Consider the following 27105-nt stretch of genomic DNA (forward strand, 5'->3'; position numbering starts at 1 on the left):
GGCGTAAAGAACGAACAGACGTATCTGAATGCGTCTAATTAAACGTAGATTCTCACTATCATTCAACGTGTGCTGGCATCCGAGATCATGCCGGCGTTTCCGATTCAATTTTTCTGACCCCGTTCTGAAAAGCGGGGCGCATTTCTCGAGTCAGTTTTTTAGAGTACCTTTTGTTTAATTAACTTTCTTTGCTCTGTCTACATGTTGGTTTCTGACAAGCCATGCCTGCCTTGGTCCAGCGTGAGGATATATTGCTCATGAAAGAGAAACAATTGAGATAAATTCTAATTAAAGAACAGTAAACAAATGATAATGACGTGGACATGAGCTTCTTTTCCTGCGCTGCTATTAACGTAAAACAAAGCCTTGTTAATCTCGCCAACTATAAAAAAAGAATGCAGGCCAGTGCAACTTTCCATAGTCTACAGAAGAGATACAAAAATGCATCTGTGAAAAAGAACCAAGAAAAACCAGCGCCCTTGCTTCTTTTTTTTTTTGTCTGGATTACAGCCTCACAAAACATGCGACTGAATTCTACCACAGGACTGCAGAATAAACACAGAAAATTATAACACACAAAAGCATCAGGTCACAGCAGGTAATAACTGTTTCTGAAGAGAACAAAGACCGCTTCCGTAAGCTTTATAAGCAGCAAAAACAAAAAAATCACCGCCCGAGGTAACCACGTGGAACTGCTTTATTTCGACTCATCAGCCTGCCGGCTTGGCGAGAGAGTTTGTGTGGACAGAACCCAACTTTCTCCGCACCAGAACAGTAGAAGAAACCACAAAGCAGACGCAAAAAAGGCGAACAATTAGGGGACGAGGCAAGCGATGTCTTAATTTGGAAGCCTTTTGGGGCAGATCCAAAGGAAAATTGCTTGCATGGTGAAGACGGAAGAGTGGGAAAAAGACAAAGCTTCACAAATACGAGTAGAGAATCACCAAGGGCACAATGGCACAAAAACAAGATAACAAACCAAGCAGGCGACAGCACACGCCACAGGAGACCTCTGATGAAAGCATTAGGTAATGCATTTTACCGGCGCTGATGGTACTAGAACTTTTCTTTTCCGTCCAAAATTTGTATTTCAGAGCAAGCACATCTACCTGTGTTTTATATTTTATTTCAATCTGATAGGTTTCTTCGTGTTAATGGAGGCAATACCGCATTGATATAAACGCTGTTTTTCAAATTTTGAGACGTTTTAGAGCGAGATGATGTCTAAGCGACGTCAAGGATAACCGTCAGTGCACTCGGTAGTGAGAGACGTCACCGAAATATAGGAAGAAAAACTCGAGAACTGAGTCTCATTTAGCGTCAGTTTACACATTGCTCGACTAACGCGTAAGCCAAAAACAGCCAAAGCAGATACTATAATTAGATCCTCATGGCACCTTCTCGCTGTATTAATCGCATCAACCAGCCAATTTTTTTTGTGTGTTTCCTACGAACATCGCAAAAAGCGCTTTCCTGTGCAACCTCCATTGCCAGGAAGCGTGCGTAGCTATAATCTGTTTAATAACACAGCTTCTTAAATCTGTATGAACATGTACGGATGTTTTAAATGCGGCAGACAAGTGATGGCCTATTTTGACCTCTTTAGTAATCTTATGTTGTTACTATTCAGTGTAAGAAATACCGAAACGCCTCCCTGAAGTTCTATCTGTGAATTAAGAAAAGAAGCGCTGAACAAACAAAAAGAAAGATTGTTAGATTCGGTAGCATGTTCTCTTGTTCTCACTGGCATTACCATAATGTCAGTTTTGGTTTATAGTTTTGAATACCAGTGACCTTGACTCACGTCCTCAAGACCGATTGCGCAACTGTCTTAAAATAAGCGGGTCATTGACATTAGGTTACATTCACACATTTATTTAATCCGTATTGAACAGACTTCACCGTGATAGTCGACAGCATTGAGACCTTACTGACGATGCGTAGGCTAACTGCGTGTGGTGCAAAATTATGAAACGGAGCGCGTTGTAGCGGAACACCGCTAACACTGCCAAAAGCATGCAATGTTCGTAATACTGCTGTCCGCAGAGCATACAAAAAACTCCAATGCGGCAGCTTCCGCTGAAAATATAAGCAAAATAAAGCCCTACATCGACAGTGACTTCCGTTTTCTTTTAAAAGCAATGTCAACAATGAATAGAAAAAAGCATGAGAGCAAAGAAAAATTATTTTAGCTTTCGCCTTTCTCTCGCCAAGCCTGTTGCCAGCGTGCGTTTAACGGCATTATTCCTAACCTACGAAAACCGCAAACGCGCACAGCGTACTCATGAAGGTTGTGCACAGGAAATGATGTCGTTCTGGATCGAATTCATTTATTTTAAGAAAAGTTGTTTACAACTCACTGTCAGAAGAAAAAGGATACTTCCAAACGACGCCTCTTTTTCTAGAAATTCAAGTTTTGCCGAGCAGCCAAATTGCAAGGGAGCCGTGAGGAGGCGTTCTAGTAGCTATGCTCCAAGTTGGCGGCGTGTCCTTCCACTATTGGACAACAGTTTAAAGAGCATTTTTTCCAGGGGCGAAAATAGGCCGAGCAGCCAAACTTTTAGTTTTAGCGCTTGTTTTCCTGCGATCACTGATCTTTGCGCACTAGGTATTCATGCGTCGGTTCATGCTTACGAACGTACAGATAGACTTCCTATGTTTCAGTTTGCCGTTTGCTCGATCGTCGCATACGGTTTGTTGCGTACGCCTGAGAGCGGGACTGCTGCAATCGGTCGTTTATCTTCATTCGGTGTCTTGTTGGAGTGGGAAATTCACTTCTATCCCGATATTTCGGAGGTCCGAAGAGACGCGCGTGGTGGAGCAGGGCATGAAATTCAGATGGATTGCGAAGTTGGGATCGTTCCTTGCAGTGGAGGACTGGCTTTGAATGGAATAAGCATTACGAGAGGAAAGATGCGTGTTTGTTTTTGTTGCATTTCTTTTTCAACATATGCGAAACTATCTCCTGGTTCCCTTGAATCTGTTCCAAGAACTGTTCACAAGTATTGCCACCAACAGAATAATAATAATAATAATTGGTTTTGGGGGGAAAGGAAATGGCGCAGAATCTGTCTCATATATCGTTGGACACCTGAACCGCGCAGGAAGGGGAGCGTAAAGGAGGTAGTGAAAGAAGAAAGGAAGAGAGAGGTGCCGTAGTGGAGGGCTCCGGAATAATTTCGACCACCTGGGGATCTTTAACGTGCACTGACATTCCACAGCACACGGGCGCCTTAGCGTTTTTCCTCCATAAAAACGCAGCCGCGCGGTCGGGTTCGAACCCGGGAACTTCGGATCAGTAGTCGAGCGCCCTAACCACTGAGCCACCGCGGCCCACCAACAGAAACCAAAAAGCCATTTCCAGGACAAAAGAAAGAATTCCAAAAGCGGGTTAAAAATGGCAGAAAAGCAAGATGTTTGACTTCGTGTTTCATAGGCAAAATATGCTTGTAATAATTAGGGTAGGAATAAATTAACGACCTTTTACAACCTTACATAATGTCGAAAGTTTGTACATGTAACAGCGAAAAAAATGTAAGAACCTCTTGACAACGCTTTTTTTAGGATACCCTGCTTTTTACGACTGAAATCATCAAGCAGTTTATTCATGTAACCCTTGTTAAGCGAGAAGAAAGGTTGTCTAAGATTAGCAAATTTTAGCAGTAACAAAATTGACATATCGCTGCAATTCAAGGAACGTTTCTTCCATGAACTTGAGTAACAATCACCGGTTCTATATCTTGCAAAAATTTTGCTTTTGCAGCATACGCACAGAAAGTTTTCATTGTAGAAAAAAAGACACCACAATTAGTTTTTGTGCGATAACCGACAGTGCTGACTGTTGTATAGCCGATTGTTGTATAAGTCCTTGCATCGAGTAGCCGTCAGATTGTAAAGTAAAATGTTTCCGCTATATTTTGGAAATCTACCGGCGACAAATACTGCTGTTCTGAGGACAGAATCTGTTTGCACATTCTTGTATGAAAAATATGTTGAAATAATACTTCGTTATCCTATCAGAAGCCTTAACGCAAGCAATGCACGGACAAACGAAGGGAGCAATTGCAGTGGGATCGTGAAAAGCCGAAGTTTTCTTGGGACGTTGATAGACGCCACATCTCGTCTTATGACATAGAAATAAAAGACCATTTTTATTTGGAAGTCATGCCGAAGATAACTGATAGTCTAGTCGTTGTACCACCATCATTGGGGCAAACGTAGCAAACAAATTGACAGGACAAACACCCCTTGCTGTCATTTTCAAAATCCATAGACCAACTTAGGCCACCCTATCTGCACCCTGCAGTTCAAGGCTGCGTCTCTGTTAGCTTTGTATCAGCCGATTACTGTACGAGAGCAACGGATTACATACGAATTTCACAGCGTTATGATGTCCATTTGTTTGCAGGATATTAGTCTAACTTCCGACAACAATTACGCAGTTGTTCTCTAAACACCTTTGCTATCTTGAAGTATACGCAGGCACATTACGGGCATAAAATTGGTTCCCACAGCCGCCTTCCTTTTTCTCCATTCAAGCTGCTTCGCTACCAACCAGATTTCTGTCTAGGAGTGAATGCTAGCTGGATGGAGAATTTTTTCACTGATACGTCTTCAGGAGGTCATAAATGACACCACATGAGAATACATTGTAAACTCGAGAACGATTTTCAATGAAGGCGGAGGTAAACAAAAGCGTCCAAGTTGGAGATGGGGAAATAAATGATCCGGAACCCCCTTCGTTTTTGACGGCCTGTATCAGAACCAACACACCCGGCTTTTGAGAATCTGTTTCCAATAGGAAAACACGATTCCTGCGGCAATCGAAGGTCTTGCACATGTGGCGATGCCACTTCACATGTTGAAACACTGCCGAACCTAGAGGTGGAAATACAAAAAACCCAGGACCAAAGACGTGAAGAGTGATGCACTCACAGGAACAAGATAGAAAGAGGCAAGAAGTCGTGTGATCATTATCGCCGTCATAAAAAAGCTTGTCTACATCGGCCGAGTATTGGGACAACAAAAAGTAAGCAATACCACTCAGTTGTACTTGAGGCGTGCTGAATGCCACGACTACCTTTCACAGTTCAAGCACGCATTAACACTGGTATACTTAAGACCAACGATGGCTCGCACCGCCACGTAACGTGAATAAATCGTCCCTGCACGTAACGCAGACGTCACCCTCAAAATAGAACCTGACTTCAATGTACTGCTATGTGTAGAACTGTATCTAACCTCCGCGCATACGAACTCTTGCAATATTATCGCACAGTTTTCTTCTCTTAAGGCCTTTCCTTGTACTCCGCATCCGCATAGAAAACACAATATAATATAATAGTATGTGTCTGACATTGTGACGAAGGTCGTTCGGCTGTCGAAACGTCAATAAAGAATTTAAAAGGCTGGCTGTGTTCTTACTGCTACTACTGACCGTGCCAGGATTTCTCATTTCGCTGGATCTCTCTCTCTCTCTCTCTCTCTCTCTCTCTCTCTCACACACACACACACACACACACACACACACACACACACACACACACACACGCGCGCACACACACGCACACACACGCGCACACACACACACACACACACACACACACACACACACACACACACACACACACACACACACACACACACACACGCACGCACGCACGCACGCACACGCACACACACACACACACACACACACACACACACACACACACACATGCGCATCTCTGGGCAGGTTGCTCATAAGGCGGTGACCAGGTGACTAGCCTGCCACAAAGCAGGTTTCAGAAAAACAGACAGACAGACAAATCAATACCAGCAGCTAAATGTGGGGAATAGCCCTTATACACGGTAGCAACCCTCTGGGTTCATCCCGTGGGGCCACCCTTCGGCACCTCCTTCCATTCTCGTACTAGTGGAGGAGGGGTTATTTCTCTCCATCCACTTGTCCATCTTCAAACCATGACACGTGAATTCCTCTCTCTTCGCTTGGCTGCCAGTTAACCGAGGTGGTTGGCATGTGGTGCCAACAAGACAACACCGCTGGGCCCCAGACACTTTTGTCTTCGCGATCGGGCTTCTAATCCTAAATGATTAGAAAACACGATACAGATGCAGTCTCGACAGGCACACATGACTGGCGGCATCTGAAATTTATGCGCGCACGCGCCAAGATTGAGCCAATACCAGAAATCGCCCTCAGCCAACCTACATAATGGAACCCAGCAGACAAATCGCGTTTGCGTGTGCGGCCTCTGTTATGTCTTTCAATATATAACAAAGGTGGACCTTCCGGTTCTTGAATTCCAAGCTTGTGTTCTCTATAAAAACATTACTGGAACTTATCTTGGGCGCTAGTGATTTTAAGGTCCGCAAAGTAAACACGCGAAGCCTGTGTCGAATGATCGCTGGCAACTTCCCGTTCGCTCCACTCATTCTTCGGGATATGTGATGGGACGTGCTTGAAGACATTAGGGCTCGAAGAAGCTATAATACAAAGAAGAGCTATCTTTTTCCACACCCTTAGAACACAAAAAAAACAACTAAACTACGCATACCTGCACGAATTGCGGAGTTCTAAGGAGGCGCGTGCGCCAACTTTCGTTAGGTTGCCGGCTATATTGTGCGTTCGATTGACCTCTTTCTCAGCTGTGATAATCCCCACCGTCTGCTATTTGTTCGATCAATTTTAATACATTTATTTCAGTTTCCTCTGCTTTTTCAAAACTAGCAATGAAAACAGCCCACAGCGGGAACATATCCAGCTCTAGGAGAGGACAAAACGAAGCCTCCATTTTCCGCGTATTTCTCGTCGGCACCGCTGCGCGTTACATAGATGATTGTATTATGATCATGCTGAAAAATTATAATAATGTCGTCTTTGAAACAAAATGATGGCAGAGTAAATTTGTGCCGACAGGTGTATATATAAGCGGCTCACACGCGGCGGATTTTCTACGCTAGCTGCGAAAGGAATGAACTTTGATATGAAATCTTTCGCAGTACTGTCTGTGCAGGTCTTGACTTCAGTAGATCTTGTTTTGAAATAAAACAGTGGAGCATAAATGCTGCAGAAAGAACTATGAGTGCTGTAGATGAGGTGTTGCCTAATTATGTTTCCTGAAATACGGAACTTGTTTATTAATGAAAAGTATAGAAGAACCACGAATAATACTGATGTCAAGCCCCCTTCAGCCTTGACAAAAAAGACGCATGTCTATACAGCGCGTAAGTGTTTTGGAATGCTTTCTTTCTCACGGTTAAGACATGAGAACGGCGGTGTGTGTTAGCCCCAGGTTCTTCTGAATTGCACGAAGTTTGTAATAACACTCATTAATTGTATGCAGCCAAGGTCTCACAAAAAGGAAGCGTGTTATAAAAAAGCATCATATCAAAGAGACGCAAATTAGATTCTTTAAATCAAGCTTGCTAATTTTCTAAGATGGCGTCAAGAATACAAATAAGGACGCTTATAGGCAAATAATGCTCAATATTTTTGTGAAAATACCTTCGCAACGTAAAAATTCAGTGCAGACATGTTTCTGCTGCCATTGCATGCTGCTTTTAAGCTGTCCTCTTTGAAGACAACCAGATGCATAAAATACCATCCTTAATCACCAAGAAATTGTTATTCAGACGTTTTTTGTTTCGATAGAAGCTGCACCGACAACTTGAAAAACATCACGCGGCATCTGTTGCCCACCAAAAAAAAAAAAACTCCCTTCTTAATGAGTTGAAGGGTGGAGCACATGCCAATGAATGTTTGAAGTTTACGCTCGAAGTTTTTTCTATGAGTGCGAAGGTATAGAAAAAAAAAGCTGCCGAAGTGCCAAGCATCCCAATGAACCTCTGACCCGTTATCATTAAAGAGCGGAGGAAAATAGCAATTGCAGGGACACAACTTTAAAAGAATTGATTTTTGTCGGAACAATAAAGAAACTTCAGCTTTTCGCAGGGCGCTCGAAGGTAGTAATTACAGTAAACTTGGGTCTTGCCTGTCGTGGAAGAAAAAAACCACGAAAGCAGGCATTGCCTCTCAACTAAATCTTTTACGTTCCGTCTTAGGGTCCTGATATTCACAGTATCAGTGCAAACCGCTTTTCTAACGGAATGGAGCTGGGAAAAAACGAAAGAATGAGGCAACTAATTATTGAATGAGCTTTTCAGCTCAATGGAAGGGATAGCGTGAATTAATTATGTAAAGGCATCCATTCTTACATCACTTAAACTGAAAATGTTCGACATGACGTAATCGCTTGTACTCTATCCCAGTTCGTACTTCGTTGGGCACCTGCTTTATTTCTACCCTGAGTGAGAAGGAAAGAGTCAGTTAATCTATTTAACGGGACAAGACATGCGCCTACAATATTAATAGTGCCTCGTTACGCGGCTCTGAAAATTAATGTCGGCCGCAGTCAGCGTCTAAAAGGTGAATTGTCTCAGGGTAAGCCGACTAAGTTTACAATTGCCTGATGAACAACGGCGGCAATAATATCTGCAAATAATTATGACTCAGGAAAACAATGGTTGGCTAATAGCTGCGGCATCATCAGTATGGAGTCGTATGTTGCGACGCTATAAATACGACTAAATTAGAATTTTTTAAAGCAATCGTTACTATTATCCAGCAAAAGCGCTATGTAGCCGTCCATTTTACAATGCTAAGAGTGGAGAGAACATCAAGTGCGCTTAATAAAAATGACCGAGAGAACCAACAAGAAAGGCCACGATATATTCTAGAAGTTTTTGAACAGTGACGATAACAAAGTCATCGAATGCAAAGCACGCGAAAACACAGCAGATATTGCATTTCTACATAACGGACAGCAAAAAAGACGGCGTTGAATAACAGTCGCCAGTGTCTCGCTTGATCTGTGGTCTCAGACTGTATCTGGCCAATGCTGTATGCACTGCCGTATGCTTTTGCTCTTTTTTTTCACACAGCAGGAGAAAATTTAAAATTAGTTTTCATTAAAACAACCTAAGTCAACTGATTATCCTTTAATACGGTGGTACTCTTTATCAGGGACTAAGATGTCCACTTTGAGGGTGGCGCTATATCTTGCATTTTGTTAATCTACATTCACTTTCTCTTTGTTACAAAGGCGCTCTGCGAAGTCTGTTACTGCATTTCAAGTGAAGCCCGTCTCCAGTTATCTTCGGAATGCAAAGGCAACTCGTGCACCCTGCTCCCACAGCAGTCACTTTGATTAGAAGTTAGTGCACTCAAACTAGCGTCCTGTGTGCTTGTGAATCAACAAGAGCTGTCCTACAGTTCTCATTTCTGTGATTGGATGCCCCATTGTAATGAATACAGCGTCTGGGAGAAAAATGATCCGCTGAAGCTGCGAAATCACAGGATAAGCACCTTGCCGAAAAATCGCATTGATTAAGCTCGGCAGTCAGGTCACGTCATTGTTTGAAGCTGGCCGTCTCTATACTACGTGAAACCAACTGCAGCAACTCAAAACGAAACCTGCTCTACAAAGCCGCGCGCTCTTTTATGCAGCGGCTGAAACAAAAGGTATTTTGGGGTTTTTACGCGGAGAGATTTGTTTATTTTCAGGAATATCACTCTTGAATGCGAGCTTTTTGGAATCCCGATAGTAACATGTTCTTCTCACAAATTAAATGCGGAAGTACTACCACGAATATATAATCATTCACGTCTGATGTGAGCGCAACGGTTCATTAAAGAAACGTTAAGTGCCCGTCATTGAGGAGACATTATTATATAAAGCACCGACGTTTGCTAATTAACAGTGCTGCGTTAATTAGGGCTCCAATGAGAAGAAAACATTTGAAACAGCCAAAAGCTGCTTTGAAAGACAATGGACGTGCCCCGTTTTTTATACTTGTACTGCATGCCAGTTCAAAACATTAATTTTTGTTCGGAATTTTCTGTACTGATCCCATATCAGGATTGGTCTTTTAAGGCTGCATCTTCATTGTATATCACCTTATAGTATTGTTTGATTTGTTGGAATAACTCATTTAGAAATGTATTTTAAGCAGCATTTTGATAAAAAAAAAACAATTTTTCTTTACTTTGTTTTCGATTCCAAACTGCAAGCTGGAAGTGCAGTTTGCCGATTTAATTACGGCTGATAAAGTACAGTCATTGCCCTGGAAAGAAAATTTGCAGCAGTTTGATCCACCACTCACGGTAATTTTAACAAGTTTCCAAATCTCAGATACACTTTCAGCTCTTCATCACAGGGTGGAAGCAAGAAGCACAGAGCTTCATTTTGATGGCAATGCTAGGTAAAAAATATAAACCGTAAACCCCAACGAGCGGTTGCCATCTGGTGGCGGTCTAATTATGCGGCTTCCGGAAAATCGTTTTTTTACTTTTTGCCGTGTAGTTATTGCCGCTGGGTGACATACGTTTCTCAGCACTACTGTGCAGCACAAAATATAGCTGTTTTGTCATTAATGTCTTTTTTTTAGCAACCATTTTTAGCAGCTTCCTGCCAAAACCAGGCGCCCTTGTTTCCGCAAACTACCATCGTTCAACACAAAAGAGGGTAGCGACGTGGACTTCGTGAGATCTGTTGTTGCCATTACTCGCTGCTCAGCGCCGATGAGGCGCTTCGCAAGGTTTCCTTTGTATGGATTCTGCCCTTCATACCGAAGGATTTTTAAAGCGTTCATTACGTTTGATTTTAAAAACATTGCTCATGGATGGAAAAAGTAACAACTAATTGTGTTACCTTGTTTAACAGAAGACAATAGGAGTAGACATTTCATGGGTGCAGAACTTCGCTCTTCAGTTTGCACAATTCCCAGGTCAAAGCTTATGGTTGTGGTTGTCTGCCGACGGACTGTTTGTACTGCATTTCGAATATAAGCGGCTCTGTGCGCGTTCAGGTTTTGGGTCCCTCTTGCTTCAGCTTGCTTCACTTGCAGACCTTGAAATATGCACTCACTACGGAGAGCTTCTGGCTCTACAGCTTTAAGACGTGAGAAATGCTCCTTTTGATGACCCAGGCCGGGGTCACGATCTTTGCAACCAAAAGTTATGGCGTTCCCTACGGCTATTACTGAGAGCAGAAAAGCTTCGACGGGGCGCGTGCCTGGTGTTCCATTCGCGCACCTTGTCAAATCTATTTGTGACGTGAATGCGCTGGATACTGATTACTGAAGTTTTCCATATATCCAGACTTAGCAGCAAGAAATGACAGCGCTATCTTCCTTTCTTTTCTTGCGCGCGCGTAGGCATTTCGGCATCAATCGTCAAGTGAAAATTACCGGCAATACATCAGCTATAGAGAGAGCTTTCAAGGCGCCTTTTTATACACCTGTTGAGAATATGCTCCCAAAATAATTAACGCGGACGCCACACTTTTCAGTGAAATTGTGAGAATTACTAACAAATGAAAACCGCAACTCTAAACACACTCTCATCTGAAGTGCGACAATAACCCTACGCCGTTAGGGCTTGGCGCTCCTGCGCGGCTGCAGATAAGGCACCCCGTTCTCAGACTCTCCTAACCTATCTCTCCGCGTTCCCATTGTCCCGATACGTCGTGTCCGCGCATTAACCGGCCGTTGTGGGTTCCTCCTCTTCCGGCCGCAGCACCGTAGCCCGGTTTCCGCACTCCTATGTGCGCTCATACGATGGCGTACCAAAAAGCCTTGCTCGGAAACGACGTCCGGCGCGGTTGCCTTTGTTCTGTCCTGGTTGTAGTTTCATTTTTACGCTTTCGCCGTTTCCTGTGTTTTCGTATCTGTCGCCACTACAATGCCTCAGGTGCATTGCAACTTTGTTCACACTTCCTTTTTGCTGATTTATTTTAGCCTTGCAGTTTTCTTTTTCTATTGTTCTCTTCCAATGTGGTCCGCTGGAGATCATATGTGGAAGAATTCGCCCCAAAAATGCAGGCAGGACAAACTTTATTCTAAGGAGTGAGCAACATGGTACGAAGTTTGCTAAAGTACACTATTCAAGTGCAGAGCAAGAAAGGTTCTAGACATCAAGGGCATCTCAAAAAGTCCATATCCACATTTTGAAATGAAACGCGGTGAATACAAATCAAAACGCCACCCTGAGTACATGTGCAGCCGGAATAGGGGGGCACAAAAGCGGTCCCCACTGAAAGAAAGCGCTTGAGGTGAATTCGCAAGAGTAGTTTGAAATCACCAGAAAAAAAGCCGCAATCGATGTGGGAAGTTGCGCTTCTGTGCGGACCGATATGCGTTCCCGGGGGACAACAAAGAGGACAACAGCCACCTTAACCTTGTTTCCTTCCCTTCGGGCATTGCATATCGGCCTTTTTTTCTTTTTCCTAAAGGATTCAGAAAAAAAAGGAAGAAGTGCAACCTGACTCCCTTAGGGCTATAGACTGAATACGCTTGTGCCTTTGCAAAGGACACACGCAATGTTCCCGGTTCCAAACAGCGGGGATGAATCCGGAGCTCTACTGGAACGTTTCGAATTTATTTTCATTTATTTTTTTAAGAAAACAAATAGAAGCAGCAGCTGGAGTACGCTGAGAAGACGGGAAAAAGTTGAACTATGCGAGAGGCGGTGCAGAGAGGAGCGTAAAGGATGCGTTACAACAGCGCCAAATCGCTACAAAAGTAGGTGAGCTAAGGCGACGTGCAGATACATTCGTGGAATGTCTCTGTACAGCTGCACAAGGGGCAGTCTGGAAGAATGTACACGTGGAGAACACGTCGAATAGAACAAACAGCCAAGGTGAAGACGTTTTTTAGGCATTGCTCTTTCGGAATACTGTTCGGAGTATTTGTGGTTGCGTTTCCAAGACGGCACTTAAAATGGCTGAATGTATCATTGAAAAATACCATCAGAAACCCGACCAAAATTTGCTGGAACCAGTTCCTGGAACTTTATAACATCGACAAATATGCCACTCTTGTGCTACTTCTCACGGCTTAGATCAAATACATAGATACGGTTTGGTGCTCTATAGAGTATACAAGCTAAGAAGAGAATACACTGTACAGACTGCTGCAAATAAATGCGGGTAAAACTCAGTGAACAGCAAAGAATCCTACCCGGCTGTTACCGGAAGTCTGTTGCTAAGTATCGAGACACCATTTTCAAAGCAATTTGTACACAGGAAACCTCCCCGGTATAAACGTCGTAGGCGTAGTTGTGTAGCTGACCGAGAATTCCCAGTTTAACTGCTTCCATTAAATTACGTCGAACAAGTGGCCATGAGAGTTGGTTCACTAACTAGGGCAGAAATAGTTGTCGATCGGCTCTTGTATACGCGAAACAGCGGCGCTGAGTCTGCATCGTTGCTCTGCTTTCTTCATGTGACGCCGTTGTGTCCAACAAGTTCTATTCCTCTATATTACTAAGCTCAAAATGGTAATCGATTACGTAGCGTACCTATTAGGGTCAGGCCCTGAGCTATGGACACCAAATTAACGATACATTGCCGAAAATCTACGTGAAGTGGTCCCTACCGGGTCAGCGATGCAATCGTTTGCTGATGTACCTTGAGTACGCCATTATACACGACGCTGGGATTTAGAGCGAACACGTAGCAATGAATTATAAGCAAGTTCTTCCTCTCTGTGTATTCTGGTTCCGGTCCCATACACTCTCCCCAATTCACGGATCATTGCTTTGGGACGCTCGACAATAGTGGCTTCACCTTTCAATTCTGGAAATTACAGTTTCGGTGTCGGAAATGCCTACCTTCGTTTCATCTCCCAAATGTCAGGTCTCAATCAGTTTTTTTTGTGTGTTTACATTTGAAAAAGCTTATTGTTTCTGCATGACATATCAAAGGAGTGCATACACTTCGCAAGTAAACGGGCTGGGTTCCTATAGTTAGGAAAGATTACGGGAGGAAACACGCACAGTTTCAAACATCGTCTCTTCTAAATATCGCTGAAAAACTTCAGCACTACCAGAAGCCAATTCCGAGAAAGTTACTAACAATATAATATTGGACGTAAATATTCAATTGAATTTCTTTTACTTTTTGCAGTGCTTTGTTCACATATATTGCGTTATGTTGTTGCATCTCTTACGTCTTTTTTTTGCCCATAAAAAAGGAAGCAAAATGTTTGTCACCTCTATAATAATTTCAAAGCGTCAAAGTGCATGATTTGAGCAACACGGAAGCGTACCGAAGAATAGCGACGTCGTGCCATCCTGTGCAGAATGTACGCTTAAAGGCCGCCTGCGATAGAAAGAAGGCAGTTTTAGTTTACGGCCTACTACGCAAATGATAATAGGTTCCGTTATAATTTAACGAGCTCCTAAATCGATTATATCGCGCTTTTATCATGCGCCCCGGCCACTTATTTATGCCTCAGTGGTATTCAGGGGTATTGTGGTGCCTTGATGACTGATAAAGGAGTGAAAACAATAAATCCTAATGAGATCTTCGTATAATGGCGGTCGTTAAAGGGAGCCTCCCTGAACCGTCGATGAAGCCGAATCCGTAAGAGCGGATGGCGTTTTGGCTTTTTCCTTTTGCAGGCTGCAATTTATTTATGACAAATTTTAGTTTTTTAATTGAATCATATTGAAATATTCAATTAAAGTTTAAATTTTTAATAGGAATATAACGTGTTTAATTGTGATATATATTTTTTTGATTTTGATTCACAATTTCAATTCGAACAGAAGTTGAACTAGAATTTAAAAATTTGCTATCTCCAATAGTAAACCTTTGTATATTCAGTAAACCTCTAAAATTGAATTTTAAAGTTTTATATCTAATGTGAATTATATATCACGGTTGGAGAGGCTGATTTCACTCAGCAAGGCCCCTGATACGGATATTGTTCTGAAAAGAAAAGATCAGCTTTTTTCAGACGATAACCCATTGTGGAACCTCTCAGAGCCGAGAAGAGGTTCGAACTTTTCACTGATCCAAAGCGTGCCTCTCCTCTCATCTTCGCGAATATATCGGGAGCAGTAAAATAAGTTTTGAAAATGACGCAGGCTTGCTGAATATCGTGGTAAGACATTAGCCCTTGGCGCTTGTTACTAAGCGCAGACTAAAGCCAATGGTCTGAGTCTCAATAGCGTTCCTCTTGTCATTGGTTGCTTTGCGTAGAAACTTTACGGAGCTAGTGTTCAGATTGGAAGAGGAGTTGAAATATCAAACAACGTGAGCTTCGTTTTCTGGACGCAAATATGACGCTGTTGAGCGTCACGTTGTTGTGACGTCACCGGGCTTGCCGTGTGTTCTTGCCGCGCGGTAGCCGTCATTGCGGGCTCAGTGAGAACAAATCCTAATCTCGCTAAAGCAGAAGAAGAGCAGCTTTTCTGGAAACTTCGAAACGAATCTGCAGTGGCGTCACAAAAGAATGCAGGACATGTTGTTGCCGTTATCACTGCAGACATGTACGCTAGGTGCGCACAGAGAACCATTGAGTTTGACAACATGCGAGATCCCTGGGTGATGAAAGCGATTTTAAGCTGTAATAGCTTTTGTGCGTGATCTCTATGATTCACGTGATCAGTGTCGCCACACGCTTAACACAAATTACTGAAATGTCGGTTTGAAAGAGATATACACACCGTTTCAATTGCCCGACTCTAGAATTTTATTCCACCACGATGAAATAAAATTGATTCATCTACTGGTTGCAAACCTGTCACCAACTGCGGGCATAGGAGTAACATAGCACCATTTTATTCCTGTTCTGAACCAGTTTTTTTTTTGTGTCGTGTCAGTAAAAAGTTCCCGTTCGCAGAGGTTATGGGGCGCTTCGACTTGTCTTGCTCAGATTTTATTTGAACTGAGTGCTTCCTGTTATTCAACGGTCAACTATCAAAACAGGCTTCGAACAACTAATATATGCAAGTTGTCGGAGAAAACTTATTTCGGCGTTTTGTCAGCAATCGGGTAACCGCACGTAAAATAATAAAAAAAAACATTAATTCCAAAATCATGGACACCGCAACAATTACCACCTGAAATTTTATTAAACCAGCTGGTCAGAGGTGGCTGTTCCCGTGTTCGGCTCTGAAGATGTTTGCCATAGCTGGAGCCTTAACCATTCAGAAGGCTGCTCTATTTTCTGAGAGCGAACCACAAACTCTTTGTTGTTCCTTCATCGCCGTGGCTGGACAAAACTGCCGCATTTTTTGCTCGCACTTCTGGAGTTATGGCTTGACTTTAATTATGTATTGACCGGAATTGAGCTGGAAGTTTCTGAAGCTAGTAAACAACTCCTCAATATAAACCCTGTAGTTTACACTAATGCCTTGCGTGCGAAACAAGCATCAAATATGTAGGGGAAGAAAATTTTGGGAATCGCCGCAATAATCTAGAAAGAAATGCTTGCAGTGCGGCACGCGGCTTCCTCCGTGTCGTCCAACTTACATGCATTGCCTCCGACCCGGGGTAAGCAAATATGGCTGCCAGCGCTCGGCTTCCTTCCCGTGCCTCTTTGTGCAGGCGCGCGCATCTGTGTGGCCGCTACGCTACCACCCACCTGGCACCTCCTGCAGTTCTGGTTGGTCCTGGGAAAGGCAGTTCGGTTTGTGCGCTCCACTCGGTTTCACACGCACCTCAGGGTGGCCGTTTTAATGGATTATCGAAGTGCCTGAAACTGCTCCTTGGCCCGTTAGGACGGGGATTCCGCGCGCTTTGGCCTTACGGCGTGGTGGCGGCGGTCTATGGTTTTGGTGGTTGCTGCCAACAGGGATATCTATGTGATGGTTTTTTATCTCCAGGACTGGAAGTGACTGCTGTGCGTGCTGAGAACGGCAGCGTGTGCACACGTGTTCACCGGCCCGGCACCTTGGATGCCCCGAGGTGGTTTCGCTGCCCCTGAGTCCCAGTGGATAATACTTCTGTCACTCCTGCCATGGCTCATCGTTGTCCCATCGCCCTGGCCGTAGCGCGCAGTGTCCCGGTCCTGTGAAGACTACCTCCCAGCATCATGCCACGTGATGCTGAAGGTAACATCTCCACAGCGGTTTTATTGTTCCTCAATTCCCATCCCGCTGAGCGTCGGAAATATATTACTTTGTTGCGTTGCTGTAAGGTGTAGAGCCGCCGCGGTAGCTCAGTGGTTATGGCGCTCGGCTGCTGAACGGAAAAACACGAGTTTAATCCCGGCCGCGGCTGTAGAACTTCAATGGAGGCGGAATTCTAGAAACCCGTGTACAGTGCGATGTCAGTGCACGTTAAAGAATCTCAGGTGGTCGAAATTTCCGGAGCCTTTTACTACGGCGGACTAGCCTGAGTCGCTTTGGGACGTTAAAGGGACAGTGAGGAGAACTCTATCAATTTTTTTTTGTTTGCAAAATCTGATAGTTCGGAATTTCATGGCTTTGTTGCCGCTTGTCCGGGAGCGAAAGATGCATTTATTTCAAAGAAATTTGGATTCGAAGTTGAAAATTTTTTCCCGCCCTCTGGTTCAAACTCGATGCACTCTTATAACGTCACGGCGTCCTCTTATGACGTCGCAGGACGGAGGAACGTCAAACGTGACGTAAACGTAGACTCCGTGATTTCTGAGCCTAGCGGTGCGGTCTAGCAGCAGCCGGAATGAAATCTACCGCCGCCGCACGTTGAAGGTAGGGTGGCTAGAACGGGGTTACCGGCGTCTTGCCAGCGTTACGATGGATCCCGTTCCCGAAACCGCCAACAAAGTTCTCGCAAAAACTCCTGCCTGCATTTCAGCGATTTCAGCCCCACAGAGCGTGCGATGCTTTTGAGGAAGAAGGGTTAGGTTAGGCACCGGTGGGTCGTTTCCCCTTCCTAAGTGAGCAGCCATTGCTCATTAAATATCTTGACCCCAGTGCGGGGCGAGGACAAGGTAGTCATGTCGCGCCCGTCGGAGGCTGGCCAAGGCTTTGGGGCCAATGGGTTGTGATTCCTTGAACGGCGCTTTTGCACGGTAGAGCAGGCGCCGTCGAGGAGGTTTGTCACGGTTGCAAGGGCCGGGTCATTAACTTTTTTTTGCCACAAAAACGTATTGGTGCTCAAGGGCGCTCGCGTTTAAAGTTGGCGGCTTGAAAGTAAAACCGACGCACAACGCTTCAAAGGGCTCCGCGCGTTTCCGAAGCTACGGGGTCCACTGGATCGGGTTCTTTCGCCCACTTGCATGTACCTTCAGATGTGTACTGTGAATGGATTAAATTAGCCGAGACGTCGAAGAGAACAGCTCCGCCCAACTGCGAAGCTATTGAATGGAGCCGCAAGCAAACGAGTTGGAGGAGAGCGGAGTCACGGTCTCTGCAGGTCACAACTCTCTTTGAAAGCGAAAGCTTTACTGGCCACGAACTTGCAATTTCGCTGTGGCGGTGCTCTGAGGAGGCACATGACGTCAAAACGCGCGCCTCGCCGCGGAACCAAGCCGGTCTGGCAGGGCAGGCGGCGGCTGGCGCACTCGGCGCAAAATAGAGACGTGCTCAAAGTCTCCCCCAGTGCGGTCAGAGTGCGCCGAAGCAGCCTAACGCGCCGGCGGTCAAGCGCAGTTGGAGTATAGAGGGTCTCGCTTTCGCTGACGTGACGTCGTCTTGCAGCGCGGGAGCGTTACGCCGGAGTACAAACGCGCCTTAACAGAGCCTGCGCTTAACCGCTAACCAACGTATTCGGTGGCGGCGTGTATAGAGCCACAGGACCCCCCCCCCCCCCCGCACACTCACTGAATGAAAAATAAAAACACTCTGCCGAGGCTCGGAATCGAACCAGGGCCTTTTGCGTTTGAGGTGGAGACGCCACCACTCCGCCACGACGACTCAAGGTTCAGCCATGAATAATGGCACATCTAGAGAGTGCAGTCTTCCGATGCAGAAAAGCCCGAGCTTTCGCTACGTATATCCTGGGCTGACAGAGCTAGCCCATCAGAAATTTTCCCTAAACTGCCTTGTATCTTGTCTCCCGTCCATAACAAACAATTTCCGTTAAGTAGTTCGAAGTTGACTGGCACAGCCGGCAACAGCCGAGCTAAGCCACTGCCAATTTGTTTTATAGTATCACTTCAGCTTTTCCACAAAGGCTCCCATAATGCAGAAGATTAAAAAAAAAACTCTCACGACAGCACGGACCCCAACAAAATGTTCCTTCCTGAGTAAGTAAAAGAATCTTCCGTAATTTCGTCATCAAGATCTAAATGATCGCCAAATCAATTCCCGGAGGCTACCTTTAAACTCTTCCGGTGGACATGAAAAACATTCTGTCAGCGCTCCGTACCAATTCCTTGAAACAAGTAATAGATATTCCCAATGCATAGAGAAGAAACTTCCCTGGGCGAGAATAAATGACTTACTCGGTTTTGACAGATTAGAGTCACTCCCAAGCAGAAAATGCGTTGGATGAGAAGTGGTTTCATACTCATCTGGGCATCTTTGCGGAACATTCGTGTTCAGTGGAGACTATAGAAAGGAACAGACTGGAAATAGATAACTCACACGACAGAATTTTGGGGCTTGGAGTACGCTTTAGTGTCCATTTTCACGCAGATATCGCAAAAAGAGTATAATATTGGTGCCCCCAGGCAGCTGCATAACCATGTCAACTCTTAGGTTTTTTTGTCAGTAGCCGGAATTGTAGTTATAAAATGCAGCTTAGGCAAGGTGGTGTAAAGTAATCGAATCAGAGCGCTGGCGCGGACAAGAAAAGAAATATACGGTGTGTGCGTGCAGAACCACGAAGACAAGGCGCATTGCAGCGCTTTGTCTCTGTGCTTGTTTTTTGTTCCGTGTCCGAGCAGTGTTCCAATAAAAAAATTATTAAATATTTTCAATAATTCCACAGACTGCGAATTGATCTATGCAATAAAACTACAGCTGCGTTTCAAGTGTTGCACTATCCCTTTGATATACTTTATTTCCGAAATGATTCTTTTGTCTCACTATACTTACTTGTAGTAAAAAAAAAGAACTCCAGTAGCCTAGAATCACTGCGCTAACACATTGCAAAGCAGCACTGGCGGAAGACTACCGCAGAAAGAAAAATGAAGTAGCATAGTGGAGCAAAGTGTAGCAAAAGTCGAAAAAAATATTCAACAGTTGAAAAATGCTTGAACCCTGCATCTCTAGCAAAAGGAAAAGTAACGTTCATGGAATGATTCCAGTAGATTCAGTGAAGCTAGCGAGCGATGACGTAATATGGGATGACAAATGACAGATGGCCCGCCGCACAGACGAAAGTAAAAATATAATTGGGGCACGGTGAAGTGTTCAGGAAGAGCGCTGTTCCTCCCCTCTTCAGGAGACAACCGCTGCATGGTGTCAATGCTGGGTAGCTGGTTATCCACACGAATACGTGGAGCCTGTTGCCGTGAAATTCAGCGGCCAGCATACGTCGATAACAATGCATCCTAATCACGAGTGGCGTGGGAGACCTCTTCGCTTGCGCGCCACAAAAACACTCCATTATCAACGTAGCAAGGCCCCCGCAACACGAATGCGTAAACGCATTTCCGTGTACCCGCTGAGCGATCGAAGGAATGCCATGCGGGCTTTCTCTCCGGTGGCATCCATCCTTGAGCTGCGTTACAGGTCGACCTATAGAAGGCAAAAGCCCGTGCCTGGAATCTCCCTTTCTAGCTCCTATTTGTTTACATTCGCTGAGGTCGGGCGGGATATTGAAGATTGGAGGCATATTGAAGATGCAGTAAACATATTCCTGATTGATGGATTATGTATCCAGACAGATAAATGTATAATCTTCAAGGAATCCTATTTCTCAGATGCGTGTTGTAAGCAGGGGCAAAATGACGGCTACGTGCGTAGCTTTTCTTCTAGGCATGCGCAGTTGTCAATACGAACTATACGCCTTTACGGTGTGGAAACAGTAAGTATATTTAATCGAGTTAATTTGTTGTGCGAGGCTGGCAAACTATTGTAAAGCATGAAACTTGAAGCTTTGTAAACCAAGATTGCAATATTTGCATTATATTTCTGCTTTTTTGTAGATTAATGCCTGTTTTCAATCCTAAGATGGATAACCCAAAAAATATGGAGGATTCTCAAAACGAGTTGAGAAGCCGCATTTTGTGAAGATTTTTCCTTTTTCTATTATTTTGTCGGCACACTCCTGCAAGCAATATGGTTTTGCTGATTTCGTACCAAGAGCGAGGCTGGCCCTATAGGATCAGCCTCAATCTTTATACGAATTCAACGAAACCATATTGCTTGCAGGCTGTCAGAAGTTTCTTGCAAGGACGCACCTGTCAGTATAATAAAAGGGCAAGGAAAGGCATTCAGGCGTTGGAAAATATGGCGCCAGAGCACTGTCAGCTACACATATCACGTGTACTATTACTTTGGGAAAAGGATTTAAATTTCCTTGATGCTATATGTGTTTCGATAACGGCATTGGCCACTTCTAAAAAAATATAGAAGTTATGAATACGGGATCCAAAAGAGGCTATAAAGAGCACAGCATATCCTCCAATTTATCTAGCAGCACATATATTGCATACTTGGGCGCTGTAAAGAGCCGGCACCTCGCGGCATCTGACGGAGGGCCGAGCTTGGGAAGACGTTTCCATTTTGCAGTTGCAGGCATGTCTTAAAGCGACGTCTTACTAGCGATGTCTTTAAGTACATCATCCAGTAAGAATGGAAAGAAAGCGTAGAGCTCAAATTTCTTGAAATCAAGCGCATCTAAAATCTCTTCCTTCTGCGTCGGCTAAGTAGTTACCATCAAAATGCAGCCAAGACTTTTTTCACTCAAAATAAACGCGGTTCTGAAGTCACTCCTTAGGGAAGAAAGCTCTGAAAGTTCAGGAAAGCGCCACTCTTCGCTCGTTCTATTTGAGAGAACATGAGATAACGCACTCTTTCTTCACGTATACAATAGCACTCAAGTCTAACCTGAAACGTCTGACTGGGTAACATTGTATGTCGACGAGCGTAGACGGTACCTCCAGGCTGATATGAAGGTATTCTTTTCCCAGGAGACAATACCATGCAAAGCCCACATGGCAAAAACAACAGAATTCTATCAAAACGGCACAGGGGAGCTGACAGGAGCGACTTTTTATTTATTGAGCTCTCGGGGCGACTCGACTATCTCGGGCCTTTTGTCTGCTTCGAGCTCGCTAGCGACTGCAGCGCCACCTCGTTTCGCTGCGGACATCCAGAAGGTCAATAGTGGGAAAAGCGACAAGAGCATATATGATAACTATAAAACAAGAACGCGCTAATCATAAGGTCTGTGTTGTATATTCGTCCTAGATAGACCGCAACAACATTAGGGCTGTGATGCTCGCAGTTTCACACTCTTGGTGGCATGAGAGTACAGTACATTGCACTCGCAGTGCTACGGGCATTGTGGCATTTAACGCCTCCGAGCTGCATATGGGTTGTGAGATATGTCGCAGTATAGGGCTTTGAGCCACCCGAGCTTTTCTGGCGTGAGCTGACATCAAACAGCTTACGGCAGTTTTAGCGTGATAGCTTTAAAGGTCCCGTTCTTCAGAAAATCAGGCTTCGGCGTTGTGAGCGAAAAATAACTGGTGTGACTCTTGAAGGTGGTAGGTGACAGCTGGCATGGCTGGGAACATATTTGTCGCAGGGTTGTGCGACGTCATGTGACATGGCCGATTTGGGAGAAGTTGCCAACTCGGGCTTCTCAAAAGCTGAGGAGAACCCTCGAACCCTCCAGCACCCCTGCATTCCGAGTCGTACATGTTCTCCCTACGCCACGCAAGCACGGTCGTGTGGCTTGGTTGAGCGGGGCTTTATATGGGCGTTAACACACTAAAGTTATCGCGTCATACCCTCAAGGCAGAGCTTAGGTGTTTACTCCAATTTTTTAGACCTCGTCGTTCTCCGAAGTGCGCTTGCGCAGTACTCAATCCTCCTGCGTTCGCGAAGCCGTTATGGAGAGCAAAGGTTATAAGCTAGCGTAGTTGGTGAAGCGTTTTTCGGTGGTCGAAAGTGCGTTGGCATTTTGAATGCACGATTTGCTGCACGGCGTATTTTGAGGAATCGTGGTCAGGGCACACCGGCCGCCTTGTTTACACGAAATGGTAAAATGTATCTTGTTTGGTCAGTTTCCTTCGTGTAAAACCGAAGTGCAACGTCCTGCGATGTGTAAAAACAAATTCAGCAGCCTTGAAGTGTGAACAGAGATAGCCTGAGAGGAATACTTATGTTGTATGCATCAATGATTTGTATTCTGCCAACAGCGCGCCGGAGAAATTCTAGAAGGCCACCCCTATACCGAGATCATCCAAGTTCCTTCTCTCTCTTTTGTTTTAGATGCCACGATGTGGATTGCTAAATATAGGAAAAGAGGGGAAGGCTTTGAACAGCCGTGTCATTATAGATTCCTCACTGATGAGGGGCTTTCATGCTAGGTATGTCAGCCTCATCAGCATTCTTCACTCTTTGGCTGGGCGGTACGAGATCCGAATTCCTCCCTCCTTTTGTTCTGGGCATGTTTGTGTGTAGTCTAGTCGCTATTCTTTCATCACTAACGCCAGTCCTACAGAAAGCGACGGGTATGGCACTCAGTTTTCTGGTCACGACCAGCTGCAGAGACGTCGTAAAGTTTGCTGCTCGTGGGCTAAGGTTCTGTCGATAAAACCCGTGTTTTCGCGACAAGCCGGTTAATTATCCCGTGCACGCAGAGGAATAGCTCAACGGTGGGAACGCATCGTTTACGCTGGTCCGAAAATTGATAACTATGGCTGACAGCGATTTTACAAACGGATGACTGAGAGTGAATAGGCGACACACGAATGTACCTGGACAGTTCCAAAGTAACAAGACTAACCTGAATTGCGAAGGACTCTTAGTGCGGATTCACTGACTACGATAGAGTGCTTCTGTTGATTTGCAGCAAGAATAACCTAAAATAAGATGACTTAAGCATTTTAAGCATTACTCCTGAATTTGTTTTCCTTCATAAGTTCGCTGATATGAAAGAAGATCTAGCTGCTGAGTCATATGCAGGGGCTCTGAGAGATCTTGCGGGCATATAGACATGGACTGGTTTGTAGCGTGCTCAGGCTACCTCGATGCGAGCGCCGCCCTTGAAGGACTGACGTCAAGCACCATTCTGGGTAGCAGAGATTGTGAGCGCATCTGTTATGCAGATAAAACTTCCTAACTGTTACCTTAATTAGGGCTTCACTGTTTTGGTATTAGTAATTTACGGTGATATGGCTTAATCAGCTGAAACAGTTTTCCAGTATCGTCTACATAGAGTGTCATATCAGGAACCAAGAAACAAGGATAGTTTTATTAAACTTTGGCGTGCCGTAATCTTACAGCTTGCGTTCCTGTTTTTGGAATAACAGTTAAAGGTCGGCGCCAATATTGAACTGACAGATGCTCGAAGCACTCGGAGCATGGCAATCACCTGGTGCGAAGCGGACTAGCGCAACAACACTCGCTGTATTTTCTCTAGAATTTTAATTAGTTGTCTAGGATTAACCTGGTTTTAAGTAATCTACTTTCATGCACATTACTCAAGTGAAAACAACATGTTATGTTTTTTTTTGATACCGACTTGAATTCAGCGGAAAATTTTATTTAAAAGAACTACTTTCACGGCAACCGAGGCGACCGTCCTCGCGTTTGAACCCTGCTGCTCATAGCTCTCTTTAGCGGGTTCACTAAACTCTGAGCTGATGATGACCTTTCAGACACTTACAAGGCAAGAACTACGCCGACCTTACAAAAAAAAATCCTGTCTTTCCGCACCATGCTCATCTAGTTTTTTTCAAGTGCAGTGCCCGCAACGCCGGGTCTTTTTTCCGCTAAGCGGTGCACGTGCGGTCCCTGTGGCGCAGTGGATAGCGCGTTGGACTTCTAATCCAAAGGTCCCGGGTTCGAATCCCGGTAGGGATGCAGCTTCCCATGGGAAGTGAATTGTTTTTATTTTCTCTATTTGTCCGAGAATTGCTTAAATATGCTTCTTCATCTTTCCGCATTGTTTCAATGACTCGCGCCGCGGAAGCCAAAAAAGTGTCGCCACGTGGATTCGTTAGTTTCTGCCTTAATCAGATGTGTAGAACCGCGCACAAAAAGGACCCACAGCACAGCAGGAGGAGGCGTGGACAGCTGTATTTATTTAGTAACTGCCAATATCTGCCGCACCTGATAAATAAAAATGAATACATTCAAGGAGAAACAAGGTTGTCCACGTTTTTCTAAGCGTTGTAATAAACTTTTCGACTAGAGTGGGTGACGAAACGTAAAGCGAACGGCTCGCTCCTTTTTTTTTCTTTTTTTGAAGGAAGCCTCTCATATCTCGCGTGCCGATTTTACAGACTTATTTGTTATTATACCTTTTGTCATATTCATTAATAAGGCAGCTACATTTCCAACAATGCCTGTAAAGACAGACGCCATCTGTCACTTGGAGTGAGAGCGCTTTCTTATGCGAATGATCTAAATTAGTGCCGTGGAAAACGCGATAAACTTGCACTCCACTAGTCCCAGTTTTGACCCCTGAAAAAAAGAGGGCGTGCCACCGTTACCACGCCTACTGCATTTGGAACTACTCGTAAACAAATCGTCCATTTACCGCGAACGGTGAGTTGCCTCAGCGAGAATTTTGATTGCTGCTTTATGTGCTACCATCTGCGAGCAAATTTCAGGCTTCGCAAGTGCGTGCAGTGCCCTGGCCACAGCGGCAGAGTGCATAACCTATTAGCATTGCGGTGCAGTCAATGAGCCATGAAATTATTGCGAAAGTGCACAGAACTAACAGCCAAGTCGAGAGAACCGGAGACGTGGCAACTGTAACATACCGACAAGATAAATATTTCTGTATTTTTGGAATCAGTGCGTGCAGTGTGCTCTGTGAGCGTGCAGCACATGCACCGAAGCCTCTCAGTATTTCTAGGGGGAAAACACTACTAGAGGCGCATTCTGCAAAACTTGCTTCTTTCCGCGAGAATTTTCTCGAATCACACACTCTACTTTGTTTGAATCGCGGACAGAGTAACGACATTTCTTTTTTGATAATTCTACAGCGTTTTTAGTTAACATAGTCCTGGTGCAAGCGTGTTACGCGCATCAGGAATTTACCTCCGCTTCATCTGAAGTACTGTGTTGTGCACTTGTTGAAGTGCTTATCAAATGAGGGAGTCCAAACGCTTCCTGGACTAGGTCGTGTTAACACGGTTTATGGTTAGAGTTAGCTAATAGAGTAACAAAAAGTTGGCGTGAGTCCGCAATCGCTACTACCATCGCAGCCACGCAATAAGTTGTGTGCAGCAGTAAAACGGGCAGTAAAAGTGGTGTTTCCTCTTTTCGTGGCAGATGTCTAGTAGCTGGCAGCAGCTCGTCAAAATTACGACTGTGCTAGAGTGGAGAGGCGGCGGGTGAAAGAGGGGAGGGAGAGAGAATGCCTTCGCTTAATATATGTAGCATAGCGGCCTTAGCTGACGTTAACACAAAATTTTAATTATGGTGAATCTTGACTTCAAATGTTTTGCTTGCGTGTTTGGGAAAAGTTCTTTCTGATGGCACTCTTCATAAATCCTTATGACCTCCAAGCCGCTTTAATATATGTCGACGGCGTCAGAAACAAGAAAAGCAAACGTGTATAGCGCAGGAAAATATAGGCTCGTCTTTGCTAAACTTATGGGTTCGGTTTCAGGGACGGGAGTTGCGGGAGACCTAGCATGCATAGTTATCGAAGGCTAATGCTTCCCTCTCGACGCCTAAAAAGAAACATTCGTGGAAAAACCACGGGGGGGGGGGGGAAGCGGTGGGCCCCAGTTCAAATTAAAAGTTCACGAGGTCGACAGAGAAGACTCCCGGGGATACAACCAAGACGAGAACATCTCATAAGATGCCCCAAAACCGCAGAAAGAGGCACTCGGGTACAATAAAGTCTTCCCTCCTCCTGCTCGGCGAAAAATGCATGGATCTTATTTCAATACACAAGTAGGCAAGCAAACCTTGTGGCGGACTGCTTGCGTCCGCCACAGGTGCCGGGTTTTAGTCCCGGCAGGGATGTTGCTCACTCTAAAGCCACTTCGATTTTAAGTGACCATGCTTGTCTCTATCATACCAGACACATAACCTTTAACTCAAAATTTAGAAACTCCTATCATGCGCGGCACAGCATCCCAAATTTATTTCCATATTCGGTGTAAATTTGTACATTGTGCGTGTTACCCGCTACCTATATCCTGTCTTACTATTGCTCCCCCTTTCATCCCCTCTCCCGGTCCTCT

At 44.7% G+C, this 27105-nt stretch overlaps 1 non-coding gene across 1 annotated transcript; it reads left to right on the top strand.

The window, feature by feature from the left end:
- The first annotated feature begins 24690 nt into the window (after positions 1-24690).
- Positions 24691-24763, top strand: TRNAR-UCU (transfer RNA arginine (anticodon UCU)). Its single transcript has one exon. It is a non-coding gene; the product is annotated as a tRNA-Arg (tRNA).
- The last annotated feature ends 2342 nt before the right edge of the window (positions 24764-27105 follow it).

This window comes from Amblyomma americanum, chromosome 4 (assembly GCF_052857255.1).
Source record: "Amblyomma americanum isolate KBUSLIRL-KWMA chromosome 4, ASM5285725v1, whole genome shotgun sequence".
In the NCBI taxonomy this organism is placed as follows: Eukaryota; Metazoa; Arthropoda; class Arachnida; order Ixodida; family Ixodidae; genus Amblyomma; species Amblyomma americanum.